At 37.6% G+C, this 8,863-nt stretch overlaps 1 long non-coding RNA gene across 1 annotated transcript; it reads left to right on the top strand.

The window, feature by feature from the left end:
* The first annotated feature begins 3,505 nt into the window (after positions 1-3,505).
* LOC134805871 (uncharacterized) lies at positions 3,506-4,395 on the top strand. Its single transcript, XR_010146414.1, has 2 exons — positions 3,506-3,699; positions 3,736-4,395. It is a non-coding gene; the product is annotated as an uncharacterized LOC134805871 (long non-coding RNA).
* The last annotated feature ends 4,468 nt before the right edge of the window (positions 4,396-8,863 follow it).

Here is an 8,863-nt window from a genome sequence, read left to right as displayed (position 1 = left end):
ATACTGCAAGTTCTAATTGAATATTTCTGAGAATATATCTAAAGCATGTTAAGCCCTATCTCACTGAAAATTCAGGGTTCTAGCTTTAGCCAGCACAAAATTACAGGACGTCGAAAATCGCTTGAATGAATCGCTTCGGGGTTTGCTCGACTTGGCGGGGGCACTGCCGTGCCCCCAGATTTGTACTTGTTTCCTGTTGAACGATATAACTGGTTATCTGCAAAAGTCTGGGCGCATTAGCATCTGTAGTAAAAACTAGATACTGACTAATGTTTTTTATGCTTGCGTGATGTATGATGGATAGTTTGAAATAGTAGGTAAATGCAAATACGTATTGCGTATGCAAATAGGTAAACGTAAATGCAAATTGCGCGGATTTTATTCTGAGGAACTAAATCCTTTTCCGCCGTGAGTAGGCCAAGCAATAATAAGGTATAGAGGGAAATGCTAGGAACACAATTTTTGACTCCGTAACTTTGTTTGGACTAGTTAGGAGGTGAACATATCTAAAGTCCCCGGCCGTAGCCCCGGTGCTGGTATGGGGGGGGTAAGAAGGTCTCATTTTTTTGGTTTTTCACTTATATTTTGGAAACTTTCAGTCTTAACGACATGACTACTTAGACAAACCGAAAACTGATAATATTTGTTACAAGTTTTATTTAGTGTAGTTTTTGGATATTTTGAATAATTTTTAGATATCCGTTTTTGAAAGTTTATTTAGGGCTCTCAATTTTATCTTGATTATCTACATCGGTGAAGCTGCTAAGGCCGTGTTTGGTATCATTTTCGTATAAATTTGGGGCTGCTGAATTCATTTATGGCATTACATTGACAGTATTCCGAAGTATCAAAATTTAAAAAAAATATTTAATATAAATAAAAAAAATATTTAGTTAAAATATAATATAAATATAAAATAACAAATCTTTCCACCATATTATGGGTCAAGGGGACCCTAGCGACATCTACCGTAAGAGTGTTACACTTCTTAAACGGCTACTGGAGTTCCAAGTCACATAATATGATGGAAAGATTTGCTGGCTATGGATGAGGTCTTGTTGGCTCAGATGGCAGTACGCTGGAGTATCGATACAGAGGCCGTTAGTTCAAGTCTCAACCAAGACAGTAATTTTTCCACTCTTAAATTTATTCTAAGCTTAAAATAGCATTGGCCGAGACCACGAACCGCCGGATGATGTCCAAGAATTGGTTACTTATTCGTATTTCTAGAAGAATTCTTCATTAACTGCACCGTCACACTTGCTATTCACTGCATAATATGCTATCTAAATTATACATTAAACAGCAAAGTGTAAAAAATAAAAAAAATGTCTGGAGCACGATCCGCCATGTTCCAAGGATCATTAGAAAGTCCTAATTGATTCTTTCAAACACCAAAATAGTTGACAATTTAATATACGTCAGAGTTGACAAGTAACTTCGAGCATGAAAAACTAATAATCAAATATTGCAATGCAAATGCAAATATTGGATATAATCGTTATCCTATTAAATTAATTAATCCACTTCGTCACCTTTTTCTATCAGCATTTCGTTTCTGTAAGGGTCGCAGTTCTAACCTAACCCACTTTCCTAGTAGCATTTCTTTTCTGTAAGCGTCGCAGTTCAAACCTAACCTAACCCACTTTTCTAGTAGCATTTCTTTTCTGTCGCAGTTCTTCAGTTATAGGATCACTGGTGCGTCTTTATGTCTGTCTGTCTGTCCGTCTGTCCGTCTGTCCGTCTGTCCGTCTGTCCGTCTGTCCGTCTGTCCGTCTGTCCGTCTGTCCGTCTGTCCGTCTGTCCGTCTGTCCGTCTGTCCGTCTGTCCGTCTGTCCGTCTGTCCGTCTGACCGTCTGTCACAGCCCATTTTCTCCAAAAGTACTGCACCAATTAAATTGAAATTTAGTATACATGTAAATTCGTGACCCAAAGACGGATATCTTACGTAAACAAATGAATTTTAAACATGGAGGCCACATTTGGGGGGTAGGTAACTGAGAAAATTAAAAAATAATGTTTTTGTAACTACATCGTCTTACATATTGTAACAGCAAAAAAATTTAAAACCTCGTCTTTATTTATTAGCCGTGAATAACTAAAACTAAAAAATGATCGATATTGAGTTATATGCCCTCTATCGGTGGACCGGCGAATTAGGGCCTCACGCCAAATACTATTTACAGTACATATGGTCCTATTTTCCCGCACTAGTGCGTAAAATAGCACTTTTCGTGCGATGTCAAAAGTTTGAAGGGCCATATGTACTGTAAAACGTTGTACGATACACGTGCGAAAAGGTAATTCGCAACTCGTGTCGATTTAAAACACTCCCTTCGGTCGTGTTTTAATTTATCGCCACTCGTTTCGAATTTCCTCTTTTCCGCACTTGTATCGTAAATAACTATATGCAGTGTCTAATGTACGACTTCGAGTTCGAGCTTCATTTCCGCATCATACCAAGATGTTGGCTTTATACAGTTAGAGCTTATAAAGTTAGGACTGACAGAGTAAAAGAGACTACTACGGGATCTGATAACTTTTAAGTGTAAAAGCGTTATGCGCCTAGTCGTGGCAACACTTTACATTAAATGTTTTTGGTGGGATATATTTTTCTCGTTATTTATTGAATGTTTCAGTTATAATATACTTAACGTATTTTATAATATATTTATGTTGCATTAAGGGTGGTAAGTGCAAAATTGTTACCGAGAATCAAGTAGAAAATGTGATGAATCGTTAAAAAAATTAATATAGCCCGTGTTACAAGTATGTACTTAGAATAATTGTACAGAAATAATATTTTAGGAAAGATTCCTCGTTTTCACCCGTGCGATATATATAAAAAAATATAAAAAAATTAGTGGTTGGTCCCATTAGAAAAGTTGCTCGGCATCACCTATATTTTCACGTCGTATAATATTGCAGGTCATTAAAAAAATAACCCTGTACGTAGGCTGAATATGAGCAGTTGTCATAACAGTTTCGTCTCTGGCCTAGATACGCTTATTCTTCACCTTAGTGACAGACGTCAAACGCCGAAAATGGCGGACACAATTTGTTCTCGATGCTGACTCTAGTTTACATAACCTACCTCAATGGCCAGCAACAAAAATATCAGTTAAGATTGGGTACCTAACTATGAATCCCGTTCTACTAAAACATTTTTTCTTTTATAAACAGTAATGGAAATTATTTTTTTTAATTCTTTGAAATACACGATGCAAATGTATTTTTCCTCGGCCTAAATTTAAGACGTGCAAAAATATCAGAAAATATCAACAAAAATTACGCTTGGCTGTGGGGTTCGCCGCAAAAAGAATGGAGATCTAAATGAGTGCCAAGTTCTATGCAAAATCCAAATATGTATTTATAGGAACAAAATAACATTATAAACAAGTATTAAACTCTATTTCTTTGCTTTATTGGATACCTATAACAATTGCTGTTATTTAAAAAAAATGTGAGATCTTAAAGTAGGTTAGATTTGACTTGGCCAGTTGAAATTGTGAAAGCGTTGAAAGGAATGAAATCAGGAAAGGCTGCGGGATATGATAAAGTTTCTGTCGAGATGCTGAAAGCTGGACAAGGCATTGTAGCAAGTCAGTTGTATCGCCTTTTCAATATGTGCTTTAGAACCGGTCAAGTGCCCAGGGACTGGTGCAAGGCTGTCATTGTACCTCTTTACAAAGGAAAGGGGTCACAACTGGATTGCAAAAACTACAGAGGCATTAGCTTACTCAGCGTCGTCGGCAAATTGTATGCAAAGATATTGATTGAAAGAGTAGTGAAAGAGACCGATGAGAAAGTATGGGATGCACAAGCGGGATTTCGAAAGGGTATGGGATGTACGGATCAAGTCTTTTCTTTGCGATGCATAGCCGAAAAGTATTTGGCCAAAGGTCAAAAGGTCTATTGCGCTTTTGTGGATCTGGAAAAGGCTTATGACAGAGTGGTGAGGAATGAACTTTGGTCGGTACTGTCGATGTATGGATTGAGCGGCCATCTCATTCAGGCACTGAAATCGCTCTATGAGGATTCCAGTGCTTGTGTGAGAGTAAACGGATCGTACACTGACTGGTTTAGCATTGAGAAGGATGTTAGGCAAGGATGTGTAGCGTCACCGTGGCTGTTTAATCGGTTCATGGATAGTAGTTTGCATGATTTGAGAAATAATGAATGTGGGCTGAGAATGAGTGGGTTGCTGATGACCTGGTATTGCTAGCGTCATCGGGTGACGAGTTGCAGGAGATGGTTACTGGAATGTATGGGTCTTTTGAAAGGAAAGGAATGAAAATAAATGTAAGCAAGACGAAAGTAATGGTATTTGAAAAGGAAGAAAATATGACAAACTGTGAAATTTCGATTGGTCAAGAAAGAGTGGAACAAGTGAAAGAGTTTGTGTATCTGGGTACCTTGTTCACTAGGGACGGTAAGCATGATAAAGACATTGAAAGGAGAGTGAATGCTGGAAATCGTGTGAATGGAGCACTTAACGCTTTTATGAGCAGCCAGAAGATGTCGCAAAAAGCACGGTTGGCTGTTCATAGAGGGGTGTTGGTGCCTACACTTATGTATGGTAGCGAAAGTTGGGTATGGCAGAAGAGGCATCAGAGCCAAGTGAATGCAGTGGAAATGAGAGCGTTGAGAAGTGTGTGTGGTGTGAGATTGCAAGATAGAATTAGGAACAGTGTGATAAGGGAAAAGTGTGGACTGAATGTAGATGTAGTGACAAAAATTGAGAAAGGTATGTTTGGAAAGAATGAGTGAAAGAAGGCTAACAAAGAGAGTGTATAAGGGAGAAGTGGAAGTGGGAGTTGGAAGGGGTAGACCTCGGCGGACTTTCTCTGATCAGATCGGGGAAATCCTGAAGAAAGGCCAGGTCAAGAGCACCCTAAACCGACGAGCGTGTATGAGGAATGTTATGAAAGTGAAGGAAGCGAAAGAGGTATGTCAGGATCGTAGCAAGTGGAAATCCGTGGTCTCTGCCTACCCCTCCGGGAAAAAGGCGTGATTATATGTATGTATGTATGTATGTATGTTATAGGTATCCAATAAAGCAAAGAAATAGAGTTTAATACTTGTTTATAATGTTATTTTGTTCCTATAAGTACATATTTGGATTTTGCATGGAACTTGGCACTCATTTAGATCTCCATTCTTTTTGCGGCGAACCCCACAGCCAAGCGTAATTTTTGTATTGAACTTGGCTCTCCTTTTTTACATTTATGTTTTTGGTGGGATGTCAATACTTTTTGTAAAGAAAACTAGGCAGGTATTGAGATTTAATATTTTTTCTTGTGTTTCCGCTGCATGGTTTTTACTTCTGTTCTTTGTATAATTATGTGGTGCCGCGCGCCGCCGACAACACACCGTTGGCCGGTTGTTTAGCGCGTATTACAAGTTTTTTGTATGGGGACACCACTTATTTTTTGACTTAACTTTATTTTTATATTTCTTTTATATAGAAAATATAATAATACATATATTGGGATAGTTTCAAATATCTGCTTGTAACGGTTGCAACGCTACAATTAAAGAATATATTTTTGAATGGGGACCAACTTTTTTATTTTTAGGTTTTTTCCTACGCTTACACACAATTACCGAGCTGGATTCAATATTTCATCCTTCTAGGTCATCTGGAAGTAAGTTAGGTTTAGGTACTATATGTCAGTCACAAAACAAAAAAATTGTATGGGGACCCCCCCTATTTTTGAACTTTTTTTTATTTTTAGATTTTTTCCTACGCTTACACATAAAAACCGAGCTGGATTCCAAATTTCATCCTTCTAGGTTATCTGGAAGTAGGTTAGGTTTAGGTACTTATATGTCAGTCACAATAAAAAATGTTTTTTTTTGTATGGGGACACCCCCTATTTTTTTTACTTTTTTTATTTTTAGATTTTTTCCTACGCTTACACATAATAACCGAGCTGGATTCCAAATTTCATCCTTCTAGGTCATCTGGAAGTAGGTTAGGTTTAGGTACTATAAGTCAGTCAGTCAGTCCCAAAATTTACGACTTTTTGACCTTCATATCTTTATAATAGGGCTTGTGATATACGTGTTACACGCGGAACCGTAGCTACGTAACCTTAGCACCGGCGGTGCTAAGATCCCGTACTACACGGTCACGTCAAAGATACGTATCCGTTTCTGGATTCGGCTACGTTCCCGCGAATCTCGGCTTCGGCTCCGCTCGGCTTCGGCTCCGCTCCGCTCGGTTGTTGAAAGAGAGCTTGTGTCGAACGGACCCTTCGCATTATGTGTTATACTCGTGGTCTTTGCATTGATTTGATTCCAGATGTTTTTTTTAAGTAATTACATATTGGTATTATTCTGTTCTCTGATAACCAGCCATTATGAGTTTGTACAAAAAAAACCAGAGGTGGGATTGGTGTGATTTTTGAATCTCACCGGTGCCTTTTTTTGTATGCAGCCGATGACTATTTAGTACGAAATAAGCCACCCGATGAGAATCAAAAATCGCTCCTCAGGTAGGTACTAGGTAGGTACCTACTTGTCGATGTCGATGAATATGAAAGTCCATCCAAATAAATATATTAATATCTCTAATTAATATTTACTCCCTAGTAAGAAATGCTACAGGTAGACCAATGCAACAATTTAAAAGTATTTTAAGTGAAATAATAATATACTTTGTTATTCATAAACATTATTACTGGCTGGACAACCGTCTTTCGTCGGTGAAAACACTAAGAAATAGTTGCACGTGCAGATAAAGATAACAAACAATAGTTTGCGGGCCATTGATAATGATTACCTTCAAGTAGCTTTGGGTTTTGCCTGTTAAGTACCATGTGTTCCTATTGTTTGTGAAGTTAAGTGAAAGCAAGAAGTGGTCGGTTAATTTGTTTGATTTGACACAAATACTTACCTACTCAAGTTTTATTGCGGTTTTGGAGGGGGCCGTTTTGGACTCGAACTCATAGGATTATATTAGTCACTATTTAGGAGAGTCAGTGTTAGTGAACATTACGAGACTTATCTACCTATAATTGTGCTATTAATATAAAAAAGTTGTTACTTGTGTTGTTATTTTGTTATTTTTTGTTAATTGTTAAATGTTTTAATACAAAATGAAGAGAAGTTGGGTGTGGCAATATGCCACCAGAATTGGTGATACAGCATTTTGTACCCTGTGCAATGATCGGGTGAACAATGAGTTTTCGTGTCGTGGTGGTACTACAGGATCTATAGGAAAACATTTGAAAGTAGTTCATCTAAAATCTCCAGTTGCGGCAACCAACGAGTAAGTATAATTTACATTTTATATCACGTTTGCTAAGAGCGATAGGTATATATCAAAATACATTTAGTTTATAGTAATTCACTCTGCCAGATTTACATAGATTCTGATTCTGAATATTCCTATCAGCAGGTACTTGGGTATGTAAAGGTTCTTTTCTTATAGAAGTTGTTAGGCGGCAGCCCTATGTATTCCCTGTTAAAGTAAGGTATATTTACCTTAAGAATTGTGGTTATGTTTTGCTAAATGTATACAGTATTTTATTTTTATTCTTAGTATGAAATACAGTGTGATACCAGCGTTAAAATAACGTTTATCTGTAACGTAACCATGACATTAATTCAATGAATTAACTAAATTTCAGACTTGCTAAGTTTCTAATAACATTTTAAAAAGAACTGTAATCTATACATATAATAAAGCTGAAGACGGTCGAAAGTCTGTACATGGAAGATATTTGAAAAAAAGTTGGCTGGGGATACTTAGAATCGATAACAGAACACGTTCCAAAAGTTTTTTGAATTTTTGTCTGTTTGTCTGTTTATCTGTTTATCTGTTTGTCTGTTTATTTGAACGCGCATCACGTGAAAACGGCTGAACGGATTTTGATGAAAACTTTACTAATCTGTCGAGAAAATTCCCGGCCAGGTTAAAGGCTATAAAAATTCAACCCCTAAAAGGGGGGCCACAACACTCGATTGACTTAAGTTTGCCCCTGAATCTTATGGCGCTACTTAGGAAGGAGGGGCAAACTTTTTCAAATATGTGCTACCACTATTGAGTTCCCTGGTAAACTAACAGATGGTGCTGAATTTAATACATTGTGACATGAATAAGCCACCGAGGAAATATTTTGCCAAATTAACTCTCGGATATCAACAAAAATAATTGAATAATTATGTTGGTTTAATAAATTAATAATACAACAAAATTAAACGACAGTTGAGTAAACATTAAGTAGTGGTACAATAAACACACATATCAACATGCGTATAATTGCATAATTATTTAAAATTATAAATTTTCTCCATCATTAATTATACCTAATCGTAATTATATCGCACCCATATCAAATCCATATTCATACGTAGGTATCGCCTCCTTTATGCACTTAATAATGGCCACGAAGGTGGGTACTTTGAAAAAAAAAACATTGACCTCTGTCATTTGCAGTGCCGGATTAACCCTTTTAGAGTTTTAAGCAAAATAAGCACTTGCTTAGGGCACCACGTCTAGGGGGCTCCGAAACCGTAGGCAAAAAAACGCGCAGGCTGCATCAGCATTGCAGTCGTCGTGGAGTAGGTACCTACATGAAACTTTTATACGTGTGCAAGTACCCATCTAATAACGAAGGGTCGTAGGGATCAAGTAAGAGAGTGAGGGTACGTACGAACATCTCCAACGTAGGCTTTCGATTTGACCTTACGCGGAGGCCCTTAAAGTCATAGAAAAAATACTTGCTTTCGGGCTTGCGGCCAGCCGATTTTTTCGACATAGGTTACCGATTTTATAGCGAATTTTGCTCTTTTGCACGCCAGATTTGTCGGCCAAGCCGAGTTGCTCCTCAGCCGCGATCCTGAGATCTAACTA

The sequence above is a fragment of the Cydia splendana genome, unplaced genomic scaffold, assembly GCF_910591565.1.
Source record: "Cydia splendana unplaced genomic scaffold, ilCydSple1.2 scaffold_71_ctg1, whole genome shotgun sequence".
NCBI classification, from domain to species: Eukaryota; Metazoa; Arthropoda; class Insecta; order Lepidoptera; family Tortricidae; genus Cydia; species Cydia splendana.
Note: the sequence above shows the minus strand (reverse complement) of the source record. Positions and strands in the feature narration are given on the sequence as shown.